This window comes from Notothenia rossii, assembly GCF_949606895.1.
Source record: "Notothenia rossii genome assembly, chromosome: 10".
Taxonomy (NCBI): domain Eukaryota; kingdom Metazoa; phylum Chordata; class Actinopteri; order Perciformes; family Nototheniidae; genus Notothenia; species Notothenia rossii.
Window position 1 is genome coordinate 40,328,720 of NC_136908.1, and position 13,300 is coordinate 40,342,019.

The 13,300-nt window shown below is 40.9% G+C and overlaps 1 protein-coding gene across 1 annotated transcript in view; it reads left to right on the forward strand.

Annotated features, from left to right (window-relative positions):
* The window catches only part of LOC307022715 (carbonic anhydrase-related protein 10), a 365,049-nt gene that overhangs the window by 1,521 nt on the left and 350,228 nt on the right, over window positions 1-13,300 (forward strand). The gene's annotated exons all lie outside the window — the stretch shown is intronic.

The following is a 13,300-nucleotide window of genomic DNA, read 5'->3' on the forward strand; positions in this document are numbered from 1 at the left end:
GCATTTAGCTGACGCTTTTATCCAAAGCGACTTACAATAAGTGCGTTCGACCAAGAAGATACAAACTTGAAGAAAACATAATCATATATAAGCACATCAGGTTTCATAGAGCTAAACCATTTCAAGTGCTACTCAACTGGCTTTAGATAAGCCAGTCCTTTGTTAGTATATAAGTGCTTTGTTAGTAATTCTATCGCTCGAAGTGGAATCGAAAGAGATGAGTTTTCAGTCTGCGCCGGAAGTGCAGTGACAATGTGGCAAAAATCACAATTGCACCTACTTTGCTGTGCGCACAAAGGTTGTACACATAATATCGAATAATAAAGCAGTAGATGTATCCTGATGTGGGTGCCCAGCCCCACCCAACTGTTTAGGTTGTTTTGTCCTAACAATGGCTTTTATGGAGGTCAGCCAACCATGAACAAAGATTCAGTTTCAAGTGAGAGCATTATTGGAGTAAATTGGTGAAGAGTTATGAGGTTGACTACTTATATAGGCAATAGTGTATATGTTTAGTTCTTTCTCAAACTAACATGGTCTTAAAACTTAAATAGGTATTGTTATAAGGCAATACACAAAGTGTTTGTGTATATTATTTGTGTGTGTGTGATGGCCTCAATGTTCTGGAATAGAGCTTGTGGCCATCAGGTTCATTCCCTGGTATCTCTGTGATAAAGGTGAAGAGCCCCTCCCTCAATAGCCGCTTTCACACCAAGTACTTTGCCGCACTTAGTTCCCAGCACTTAGTTCCCAGCACTTAGTTCCCAGCACTTAGTGCCCCCGTGGAACTAAGAGCAGATCGTGTTCACACCGGAATAAGTTCCTGGGGGAAGGATTAGGCAAATTAGCCGCTGACGTCACTTCTTCTTCTTCTGCTTTGGGTTTACTGGCAGACCGCAAACAACTTCACGGCGTATACTGCCACCCGAAGTCCCCGGCCAGAAGTCCCCGGAGTTGGGGACTGGCTTCAGTAGAAGCTGCTGGGACTCCCAGCTGCTTCTACTGAAGCCTTCCGAGTAAATCGCCAGAACACCGACACCTCCTCATCTCCACCGCTCCCATGCTTTTTTCTCCCCAGGATAGTCCCACCTCTCTAGCAGGCACTAAAAATGGGGGTAAAGGTTGTCTGAACTAAGTTCTCTATTTGGTGTGAACGCAAAATTCCAGGCACTAACAGAACTAAACGGGAAAAGTACAGGTAAAAGTACTCCGGTGTGAAAGCGCCTAATACTGCCACTGAGGCCCCAATTTAGACCCCTCTGCTCCGTGGCCAGTAGTGTGAATTTGTGTAGCTGAGCGGATGTGATCAGTGTGTTCCTGCAAACCAGAGGCTTCCTCTCAGGGGAATCTCTGAATAAATAAAGGTTAAAAAAAGAATATCCATGTAGACCTCACTACCTTCAAATGTACACAAAAGGTGTGAAGTGGATTTTCTAAATCTGTTCAGGCATTAGTCTTAACATTTGACAGTAAGTCTGCATTACTGGAGCTGTGCGGTTTAACAATGAGGCCGTGGAGGTCTAATGGAAATGAATTGATTTTTGGGAAAAGTGGTTCCACTTTTCTTTTTATTGATTCAAATTAAGACTTAAAACTTCAACAGAATTACAACTTTTGTGGCAAAACTTCCATGAAAATGTCAGATTCCATTGTTGAGTAAATGTTTACCTAATATGTTATTACTACGTTCTAGTTCTTTATGACAGTGTATTTCAATAGATTTGCTATTTCATTTTCATCCACATATATTCTGCTACTCTGTACTGTATGCTCACACACTGGCATGTTTGCTAACCTTGTGTGATATTTGTACTTGTTGTTTGAGTCAGATTTGACAGAGAAGGTCTTCTTGTAGTGATGCTTGGGATTTTCAGCATTTTTCTACAAAATTGAATTTTATTAATTTATCAAGCGATGCTGACATATACCCAAACCAGAATCAGCTTTATTAGCAGAATATGTGTACACTACAGCCTTCCAGATTGTCCTGACCGTACCTGAGGGCCAGCTGTCCGTCCCCCCCCCCCCCCCCCCCCCCACTGTCTGCTGACTCATCCCCCTCCCGGATCAAGCTGATGATTTGTGTAATCTAAAAACTTCGGTGTGTTCACAAACATTCTGAAACACACACAGAATGTCAAAGTCAGTCTAACAAATCTTCTCTCAGTAAGGAGGAGACCCTGCTGCGAGGTGATGGTGTTATGGGACAATCGTTAAAATAAGTGATAATGTGCATACAACGGACAGTAATATCTGCCATCTCAAATAAACATCCACTGCTAAGACAGTGTAATTGCAATGTGTTGAAAACATAGCCCTACTTGCGCAGTAGTCTAATTCTCTTGCTGGTAGCTATATTTATTGGGTTACGTTGTTGTCGTCATGCTGGTAAATGAATGCAGTACTGAATCTATTTAACGGGGGGAAATGACTCCTTTTATCTGTTTTCTGTGAATTCTGCCGTGCTGATCAGCAGCGATGGTTACATTTGACCAGCTCCCGAATATCTCTATTGTGATCTTTTTCTTTTCTGGCATTTTAGCTGGCTGTGCTGTGTGAGAGATTTCTAATGAATTCACAAACCTTAAAATTACCTACCTGCATGACGTTTTCTGAACATTCAGCGTTTGGCGAATATTTCTATGACCTCTTTGTCTTTTGCACCCTTTATTCCAAGGCAATTTCCATACATGTGTAAACCTACTTGGTAACAAAACTGATTCTGATTCAGATTTGCCATTTCTTCATCTGCTTAATAAACTCCTACATGTTTGTCACATTAGGCACTCTCTTGAGGGTTTAAATGACTTTTAGATTTACTAGGAGATAGTGTTTACTATACTAACCCTATTCACTATTTGATAATATCAGAATTCTAAGATTTGTCTAAATGTATTCTAAGATTTGTATGAAAACCTTGTCACTAGGGAAAACTCTTTGTGAATACAGGCTTATGGGTTTAACAGCTGGATTTCCTGTTGGTAGTTGTTTGTGTAGAGCAGGGGTCGGCAACCTTTTTGATATGAAGTGCCATTTAAAAAAAAAAAATTGATCAGCGTGCCAACGATCGAGAATTATCAACGGGGGGGGGGGGCGGGGGGCGGTTGAGGAACTTTACGCTCGTGAACTATCGGCAGGAGGGCGGGGGAGCCTCGCTGAGGGGAAGCGGTGTGTGGACCTGTCAGCGCAACTTACATGATGCCGAATTTAACACATTTAAATAATTGGTTTAAACGGCATAATAATAAGGACGATCGTCCGTTCTGTGATTTTCTAGAGCACACATGTTATGATATTAGGGTAATGCAGAGTGAGATGAGATCGCTGTCCCTTTAAGAGAGAGAGAGAGAGGGGTGTGGCTTGTGCATGTGTGTGTGTGTGTGTGGATGGTAGAGCGACAGTGAGGGAACGTGTGTATGTTTCTGGAAGTGAAACGAGGAAGCAGAAAAACTGAGGTCTGTGATGTATTTTGTGAAACAGAAGAACAGCTAAATAAATGCAACGGCCTCCCAAGAAGAGCTCGCCTCTCTCCAGTCATTTAAGCTAAAGTGGGTTATTGAACCTGAAGCTTGTTGCTTCTGCCCTCCTCGACTACGGTCTGGGAGCCGACAGGAAAGTGCAACACACAGATGGCCATTCCGCCCCTTTGAAGCATATTATTTTGATGAGAGATGAGCAGTTCGCCACTGGGCTTTCAAATAAATACACAGCCACGCAAAAACTGCGGCATGTGTACAGCTCCTTATGGGTACTACAATTAGTGAAGTGCTTTCCTCCGTGGTGAAACGATCAGCACTGCACCACGGAGGAAAGCGGCAGAAAGTCACCTGGAGATAAAGAGAGCGGGGCTGCGTTGCGTGCATGGCTTCCTTCTGCAGGTAACGGGGAGACGCGCTCTGGCGGCGGTCTCGTTAAGGATCCGAAAATACAATTGAAATATTTTGTACACTTATTCCACTTATTCCTAGTGTGCCACTGGTTACGGTGCCGCATGCCAATGCTGGCAGGCGTGCCAGGGGTTGCCGACCCCTGGTGTAGAGGCATAAAAATCAGTGGGGAGACAACACATCCCTGGGGGACGCCAGTGCTGATGGTGCTTGATGTGTTTTTTACCCCAGACTTACAATGCTGCTTCCGGTCTGTTGGAAGCTAGGGATCCACTGACCCGTGGTGTAAAGTAATCTATCTATATTTTCGGCTTTTCTATGATGTCATGTTGGCCAACAGCAGTCTCCTAAAGAGTCAGGGCCACAGATGTCAGGGAGACAGGCTTTAGTTCCTGAATCCTTTGATCTTGTGGACAGGTATGATGTGTTTAATGGTTATTTTCCAACTTTTCAGAGTAGCACAGCGTAATTAGCTTTTAATTTCCACTCTGACCTTCTTTGTCAGTGCAATTCTGGCCTGGCTTACAGGAATTATTGTATAGAACTCATTCTTGGCATAATGTAGTTGCCTGAGTTGTGGTTTATGCAAAGAGTTACACGCAAATCTTGTATTGTTAAAATGTTGAAAGGAAATGCTTTTATTTTGAAGTGCAAGGAAGTATCCTGCTCTTTGTTTTTCCGATTAATTGATGTATGAAATGAAACGAGATGTTGAGTGCATGTTTCCCCGTCTACTACCGTTCTTGTTGTAAACTGCTGCAATAATAAACAGTGAAATGTTCAGTTTGGACCCGCTTTGTTCTATTGGAAGCTTCCACTACACAACATGTGTGTTGTCACAGTGTCACAGAGTTGTAGGTCCGTAGCCGCAGCCTTGAATTAGCAATGAAAGCAGCAGCTGTAGTCTCTCCTCACAGTGTTGACCACAGGCGGAGCAGCTTCTGTGTTGGGGGAGAACATGGACCAGTGGTCCGAGAATGCCAAAGCTGCATGGGGTACGAGGCGAGAGGAATCCTAATATAGTGTAGCGATGATCCAATGCTTCTGTGTTTTGGAGGTTTGCGTCTGAGTTAAAGTCCCAAAACAATGAGCATATATATGTTATGTATATATATGTTAGGTTATCTATTGTATTTATATATGTTATCCTTCATCATCTATTTGGAGTCATGTTTCTGTCCACCTGATGTAGGTTTGTTCTTGATTCACTCTCCTAAATGCTCCACTGTGTTCACTGGCTTGTTTCTTACTCTCTGTCTGCTGTTGTGGTGGGTTGTGAGTGTATAGTGGTTTTTTCAGGGTTTTTTTAACCACATTACTTTTGTACTGAAAACAGCTTAACTGGCGTTTCTGGAAAAAAAGTTTGATGAAAACCGTGAGAATGAACCAGAACAGTAAAACCATGAAGTCAAAACAATGAGCTAAAAGACGCTGAATGATGCTTATCAATCAGGATGTGATTCTCACTACAAACAACACCTTTACCAAACACATATAATCCATTGCTGTCTTAAAAATATGCAGTATGGCAGCTTTACTCAGCTACCAGGAGTTGAATAAGTAAAACATTGAGAAGAAACTCTCTGAAATGGAACTTAGAAGTTAGCCCTGCCTCTTTCCATATAGGACTTTTTGGTCTGTAATTTGTGTTTCCAAAGAAAAGTGTTCAGGGAGTAATCATTATTTATTTCTAGGCAGAAACGCCAATGGAGAGATTTTAAAATGGCTTTTTAATGCTTTGCGCCTCTCAGAATGATATTCACCTTTGTGTTGCAGGTGGAACTGTTTTCCGTCATAAGGCATGAGGTCAGAGGTCAGGTGCTCTGGGGATTTTTCACCACTACCATTTCCTTTAACACTTTGACCATTTGCCCTGGCTGTAAATTAAAATCCTCTAGCTGCGTGGCCCTGTGAGACTGATGTTAATGCAGGGTCAATCTCATCTACAGTCCCAACCAAAGCCTTTCCTCCATTCTGATTTGTCAACATGTTTTACTCCCTCTCCTCTTTTTGTGTGTTTTTATACATTTGTTAAGCATAAATTGTTTGTGCTGGTTCCTTCAGTTACTGGAAAATACTGTCGTAAAAAATAGAATTCTTGGATTGCTTAATTAACATTAAAACATGGTTTCATGGTTATCTCACAATGATACTTTGATGTTACGTGTTATATAAAATATCAATGTTTATTTATATAGCCCAATATCACAAATGTTACATTTGTCTCAGTGGACTTCACGGTGTGTACAGAATATCAGTATGACAATACGACACCCTCTGTCCTTAGAGGCTTTGACCCTCACATCCTACAAGGAAAAACTTCCAGAGAAAACCCCACAGTTTAAAGGGGAACATGGGAGAAACCTCAGGGAGAGCAACAGAGGAGGGATCCCTCTCCCAGGACTGACAGACGTGCAATAGATGCCGTGTGTAAATTGAAAAGATAATACATTTACAACATAGGTAGTCCAAATGTTTGGAAATGCATGTGTGCACAATAGGAAGCTGAATCCACGAGGATGTCAGCAATCTTGTGGGAGCCATCAGGGAAGTAGTATGGTGAGAGTCTGGCAGGACCGCAGAGACAGGTTCAGCCACGACTCGAAGTCCAGGACTCAGATCCAGTGCTCAGGATAGAGGATCCAGAACACACGACCACAGCAACAGGATTAGTTAGGATCCCGGCGTATATATGGAAAGACCTCATTAAATATTCTGAGCTGAACTCCTCCTCAGCCTCTATAATATTTAATGAGGTCTATTTTATACGTGGCATTTTCATTCAGGGCTGAAACTCTCTTTTACTTGATCTTGAAATACAATATATTAACAGCCAGGATAAAGAAAGCCTTAATCTATAATCCTCATGTTGTTTCCATATATCTCCTTACATGGTATTCCACAAAAGCAGCATATATAAATATATGACACATAAAACAATGCTATGGATGGCAATAGCCAGAGAGGCCTAAGGGCACAAAGAAGCAGTTGGACCGCCATTAGCCCTGTGCTTTTCCTGTGTTCTTTCAAGGCTGGGGGTCAACATACCACTACATCTAGATCAGGAAGTCCAACCTGGGCTGGATTTTCCATGTTTCTATGGAAACAGATAGGTTTTTATGAATAATATGTTTAATCAACTATCATATCTGGTGGAATAATTTGATCATGATTCAGTCAAAATGCAAACAAGTGTTTTCTTTTACAATTATCCCCCATATGAATTTACATTTGAATACAACTGAACTGCATTCTCACTTCTGTTTGAGAGAAGCTTATTTTGTCATAGCTGTTTTTCTTGTAATGTAAGGCGGATAACTATTTGGTTAGAAAAAACTGATGGTTTTGCTCTAAAAAGAAAGTGTGTTTGCTGCATGATTAAGTAATTATTAAGTAATTAAGTAATAAGTAATAAAGCTACCTTTTGATTTTACACACTTGAACAGCAGTCTCCTGGATGAAGGTTCTGTTTGTTTGTTTGTTTGTTTGTTTGTTTGTTTGTTTGTTTGTTTGTTTATTTGACCCACCCGTCCTCCTCCATACCCGCATTGTGATTCAAATGTTCCTGATTCATCCAAGACCAATGTGGTTAAGGAGAAATTCCATTCGGCTCAAAACCAAATTCTTTCTGCATTTTGCATTGGGATATCATTTCATATGTCCAAGTTATACACAATTCTAAGCAAATATGCCACAACATTACAGGCCTCAGGATTTGAATTCTGAAATGTCCATTAGAATAAGCTTATTTTTTCCAAAGAAAAAAAACTGAACTACTCCATGGTTTAACAAAAGCAAAGCCTTCAGTGCTTAAGAAAATATAATCGAATCAAATCATGACCTACATTTTGAAAGTCCAATGGAAATGGGATTTGGAGAATCTCCAACACTGTCAAACATGCATCATCACTGCTATGGCCTTTTATGGGCAATAGTGTTTCATTAACTCAGATGGTGTTTTCCTTTTCAAATAATTAAAACCTATAAGGACCATAATGTTTTGGCAGTCATTTAGTTTTAGTACCAGCTTCTTGATGATTATAGTTATTCCTTGGGGGGGATCTATAACTAACCACAGTATTGACTTCACTGTCTTCCATCTTAAACTGATCAGCCTGCCAGTAAGGCTGGGTTTTTACTCTAATTATAAAATCAAAGGTCAGAAATTCAGACCAACCAGACACACAAAAGAGTGTAGCTGTTTTAGATATTCCACAGAAAAAAAGATTGAGTTTTGGCGGACTCCAGTTGTGGAGAGATCTATAAAAACGTATGGTGTGTGCTCTCGTACTTTATTTATTTTCTGGCAAAGGGCCAGAGCAGGTAAATATGTTGTAGTGCTGTGAGCACACACTCAAAGCATTTAGCCTCTCCTCTATTGTAGGTTTCTCCTGCAGTATTTGTATGTCTCCTCTGCCCGGAAGTGCTCAAATAGCGGGCTGTGAACAGGATTTGACATTATGTTATGGGTAAACAGTTTAGACTGCTGTTCCCCATCTGTTCAGACACAGAAATGCTATTTCCGCTCCTCAGCTTTATTGCGTTAACATGTTCTCTGTTTTATCCTTCTGTGACACAGGACTGATTCTCCTTCTTCTCCCCTTTATGTTTAGTCTTTCTTTAAGAACATGTAGAAAAATAACCAAACAGTGTTCTTTAATTGTCTTTGTCTTTAATTGTGTAACTAAACTAAACTCAATTTAGTGTTTTGTTATGTTAAGAGGGGCATGTGTTTGGAGACTCCACACTTGAATAGTGTCTACTCCTCCATTCATGTCTTATGTCTGTCTTTACAGCAGAAATCAAATTAGTCTCATCTCTTCGAAAAACAAGTAAACATGAATCCAGATTTATGAAACGAAATATCGGTATACTTGAGTAATCGACTAAGGCCCCAGCCACACGAGAACGATAACTGTCGTATCCGCTACAGTTCTCTATAGGATAGACGGTTCGGCCACACGAGGCCGACATGGAAACGCAGAAAATGATAACGATAACGGTTCCCAAGGTAGGTAGATCTGCAAACGAAACGCTCCGGGGGGCAAACGGCTCCGTGTCTACGCCTTATACGATCATTTCCTGATAACGTTGAAGCAATAGCCCCGCCTCTCTCCACCTCTCCTGCTCAGAGATCAGCTGCTGGGCTGTCAGAAGAGGGGGACGAAAAGAGAGGCTCCGTTTTTTATTCTTATATAGAGTTGTTATCAATTTGTTTTAAAGTTCAATAAATAACAAAGAAGACCTTTGACCGGCACTTTTCTAATTTTGTCCGGAAGATTGAAACTTTAACGGCCGGCGAAAAAAAATCTAACTGAAACTCACTTCCTGCCTGTGTGTTTTCCCGCCTCTTTTGATGGTCTGCCGTGGCCTTTAGTTTTGACCCATCAGTCAGCTGCCCTCCTGTCCACCTCCACCTCCTCCCATCATCTGATGACTGAAGTCTCTTATTTGACCTTTCCTTGCTCTTCGATTCTTTCACTGCAAAAATTGAAACGTTGACTTTAATTAAATGTATTATGTCAACAGATTTCAAATAACTGTATTAGATTAGTTGAAAGCCATAATATTAAGTTTAAATGCAAAATATTAGGTTCAACCTAATATTATTGCTTTTTTAATTAAACGTCAATGTTTCAGTTTTTTCAACTGGACGTCGTTCTGGAGCGCCCTAAAGCTTTTATTTCTGCTTGGGCAGCCAAAGAGTGACCTATGAGCGGCCATGAGCAAGGAAGCACAAGCACATCCTTCATGGAAGTCTATTAGAGCCGTCACGCCCCCTATTGTGCAGTTACTGATTGGGCGCTAAAGCTCATCAGATACATCTCCACATCACTGCAGTTTCAATTGCAGTCAAGAGAGATAACACATTAAGTGTGCATCACTCCCAAAGTGTGTCAGTCCTGTTATAAAACATAATCTACTGGTAGGAAAGGTCCTGTGCCTAAGCTGGACACACAGTATAATAATAGATACGGAGGGCAGGTGTGTGTTGAACAGGTAACATGCCAAGGAGAAATTGTTCTTGTGGTTGCAATTGAAAAGGCTTTGGTCGCACTGTTTGGTCACTGTTCAATCCTTGTTGAAAACACAGATATATGATGACATCAACCGGAAAAGAAGGATTCATTGAAAATGCTCTTTACATTAATCCATTACAAAAATAAAAATGTGAGTACACTGCTTGAGTTAATGAACTAGTTACATCTCTGTGTTTATGGTGTACCAACAAACCTGTCGTGCTCATAGAGCAAAGTCTTTTTTTGTCAAGTGAATGCAGGATTCCTTTTCTACTACTACTTAAAATACATGCTTTCATGATAGGGGCTATCCCCATTTAGCATCTTCTTCTCCATATTTCAATGGATATTCGTTGTATTTTTTAATTCTCAAACATTTATTTTCTTGCTGTTTTTGTTTATATTAAATGAATAATTATTTCTAGCAATTATTCTAGTTGAATTCAAGTAATTTGTTATGCTTTTATTTTGAAGGCAGCTTTAGGGCACAGGGTGATTTGGACACCTGGTGATATGCATATGTAGGAGACAGGTGGAAGTGGGATAGCGCACCAGTACTGGCATGTTTTTACCACCTAAAGGCTGGCTGCAGGACAACAAAAGAAACCATAGTTAATTGTACTTTTGTTGGAATTGGATAATAGAAATAAACGTTCAAAAGGCGTTTTTGCCTGGACTTGGATCTTTCCCTCCATAAGATTCACTGGTGCCTCAGCGGCAGTTATATTTTTGGAGTTACATTACATTGCATTTAGCTGACACTTTTATCCAAAGCGACTTACAAAAAGTGCGTTCGACCAACAAAATACAAACTTGAAGAAAACAGAATCATATAAGTACATCAGGTTTCATAGAGCCAAACATTTCAAGTGCTACTCAACTGGCTTTGGATAAGACAGCCCTTTATTAGTATATAAGTGCTTTGTTAATAATTCTATCGCTCGAAGTGGAGTTGAAAAATATGAGTTTTCAGTCTGTCCCGGAAGATGTACAAGCTATCTGCTGTCCTGATTTCAATGGGGAGCTCATTCCACCATTTTGGAACCAGGATAGCAAACCCACGTGTTTTTGCTGATGGGAACTTGGGTCCCCCTCGCAGTGAGGGTGCAGCGAGCCGTTTGGCTGATGCAGAGCAGAGTGCACGTGCTGGGGTGTACGGTTTACAGTGTTGGGCAAGTTACTTCCAAAATGTAATATATTACATATTACTTATTACTCTCTTTTGAAAGTAATACGTTACATTACAATATTACTGTCTCTGAAATGTAATGAGTTACACTACTTTAGTTACTTTTTTAGTTACTTTCACCAAAATAACCGCAAAAGAATGGCTAGTTATTTTAAATGCTAAAATGTAGTTTAGTGCAGCTCATTATACATCCAGTGAAGGGCAATGTGGTATAGCATAACAACTGTGTAGGCCCTTAAGGCTACTAACAACTTATAAACTTATTTAAAGCAGACAAAGGATCAAAGTCTGGTCAATTATAGTAGAGATACTGTAAATATTTATAAGTCTAGGCCTATATATTAAATACAATAGAGCTAGAGCTCACTATAATGACATCTATAACATTATGAAATGACAAGGTGTGCAATATATTTTTCTTTTTGTTACTTTCTTTTATTTAATTCAAGTTCCAAGCACAAGAAGTTTGAATGTATTTAGTGGACAAAGAAGAAGCTTTATCAAAAATACAAAAAGGATTATGCCTCAAGGAATAGCTTACGGCTCAGCCATTTTCAGTTCAACACTATTAACATGTAAGCCAAACATTGCTTAAAATTGCTACTAAATGTAACGTAGGCCAAAAATAGGAGCCCTGCTATTTGCCAAACAACGCCTAGAACATAGGCTACCAAACAAAGTCTGGTCAAATCTAAATACAAAAAAGGCCTCGTAGGAAATACTTCACAAAACAAATGAAGCTCCACTATATTTAACACACACATTGGAATATTGAAAATAAAACAAATAAACAGGAAACCTGTTACTGCCAAAACAGAGGTAGAATACAGCCGATTAATGCTCGTAAAATACATTTAAGTATGAAAGCCTTTAAAGCCTTGACCTATAGCCTACTTATTTTTCTATGGTGGGGGGCTGGCCTATTCCATTACCGCCTTGACTGAAATGACGGTTGAAGCGCATCAGGAGAAGGCGTTGAAAGCGTCCATCACCGAGACGGTTGCGTTTTGGGGTGAGCACAAGATTTCCAAGACTGAAAAGTCTTTCTACTGGTGCACTGGATGGCGTTGGGGCATTACAGCGGAGTGCGATTTTTTTAATTCTTGGAAACTGGTGCAGACTTTCCATCATAGGGGCAGAATTAAAATAAGACATTACCTCTGTTTCCACAGACATGGGCGCATCAGCTGTGGTAACGTGCTGTAAGTCAAAGGCAAAAAAATCGTCCTCGCTGGAGGCAACAGCAGCAGGTTGAGGGACATCGGGCATGAGGGCTGCAGGCTCTTGTGTTGTTAGGGAACGACACTCTGACATGAGGAGTATCTTGATATAGTCTCTTCTGGCTTCTTCTTTTACCCAACGCAGCTTAAACTTAGGCAGTGAGACAGCGGCAAGCAGTGCTTCCTTGGAGTCAATTATTGCGGCAAATCGAGTTTTGATTGCTCCCACAATAACTTCAGGCAGCCCAGTGGTCATTGCTGATAGGCCAGTTTTCATTGCTAAGATTTTTCCCATGAGAACTTCTAGTGTTGGTTGAAGCGTTCCATAAAAACAAGTGTCCTCACCCTGTAAGATATCCAGTGCAACTGTGAAAGGCTTCATAATGGAACAGTATTCCTTGAGAAATTGGTATTCCCTGTCGTTCATACATTTCATTTGAAATTGTGTGCAGATATTATTGATGTCAGTGAGGGGAATTTCTGTGATCCGAGAATAGGCGTCAAAGTATGAGTTCCACCTTGTTACTGTGGGAACAATCAATTTTCTACCACTGACTTCTTCCAGGAACTCTGATGCGACTGTGGAGCGGCTGGCCTTCGTCCACAACGCTGAACATTTGGCTGTAGCACTACGATACACAGCTCTAGATTCTACGTTAGATGACAGCCATTTATCAACCTCATTGTTCGCAATTAGATTAAGTGTATGGGCTGCGCATCTATGATGGGGAGGCAGTACACATAGCCCGTCCTGGGCATTATCATCTTTGGCGGCGGCAAGCACACTGTGAAGGTCTGTAAAGTCTGCCTCACCATCGCCATCCACCTCATCTTCCTCCTCATCGGACTCCACTTGCCGCTGCTGATGCTCCTTGAACGCCTTCACAAAGTTACTCCCGTTGTCCGTCACACATGCAGTCACTTTATCGTTGGTAAGTCCATATTGAGAGAAAATGTCCTCCAGCTCTGTTGCTATTGCGTCGT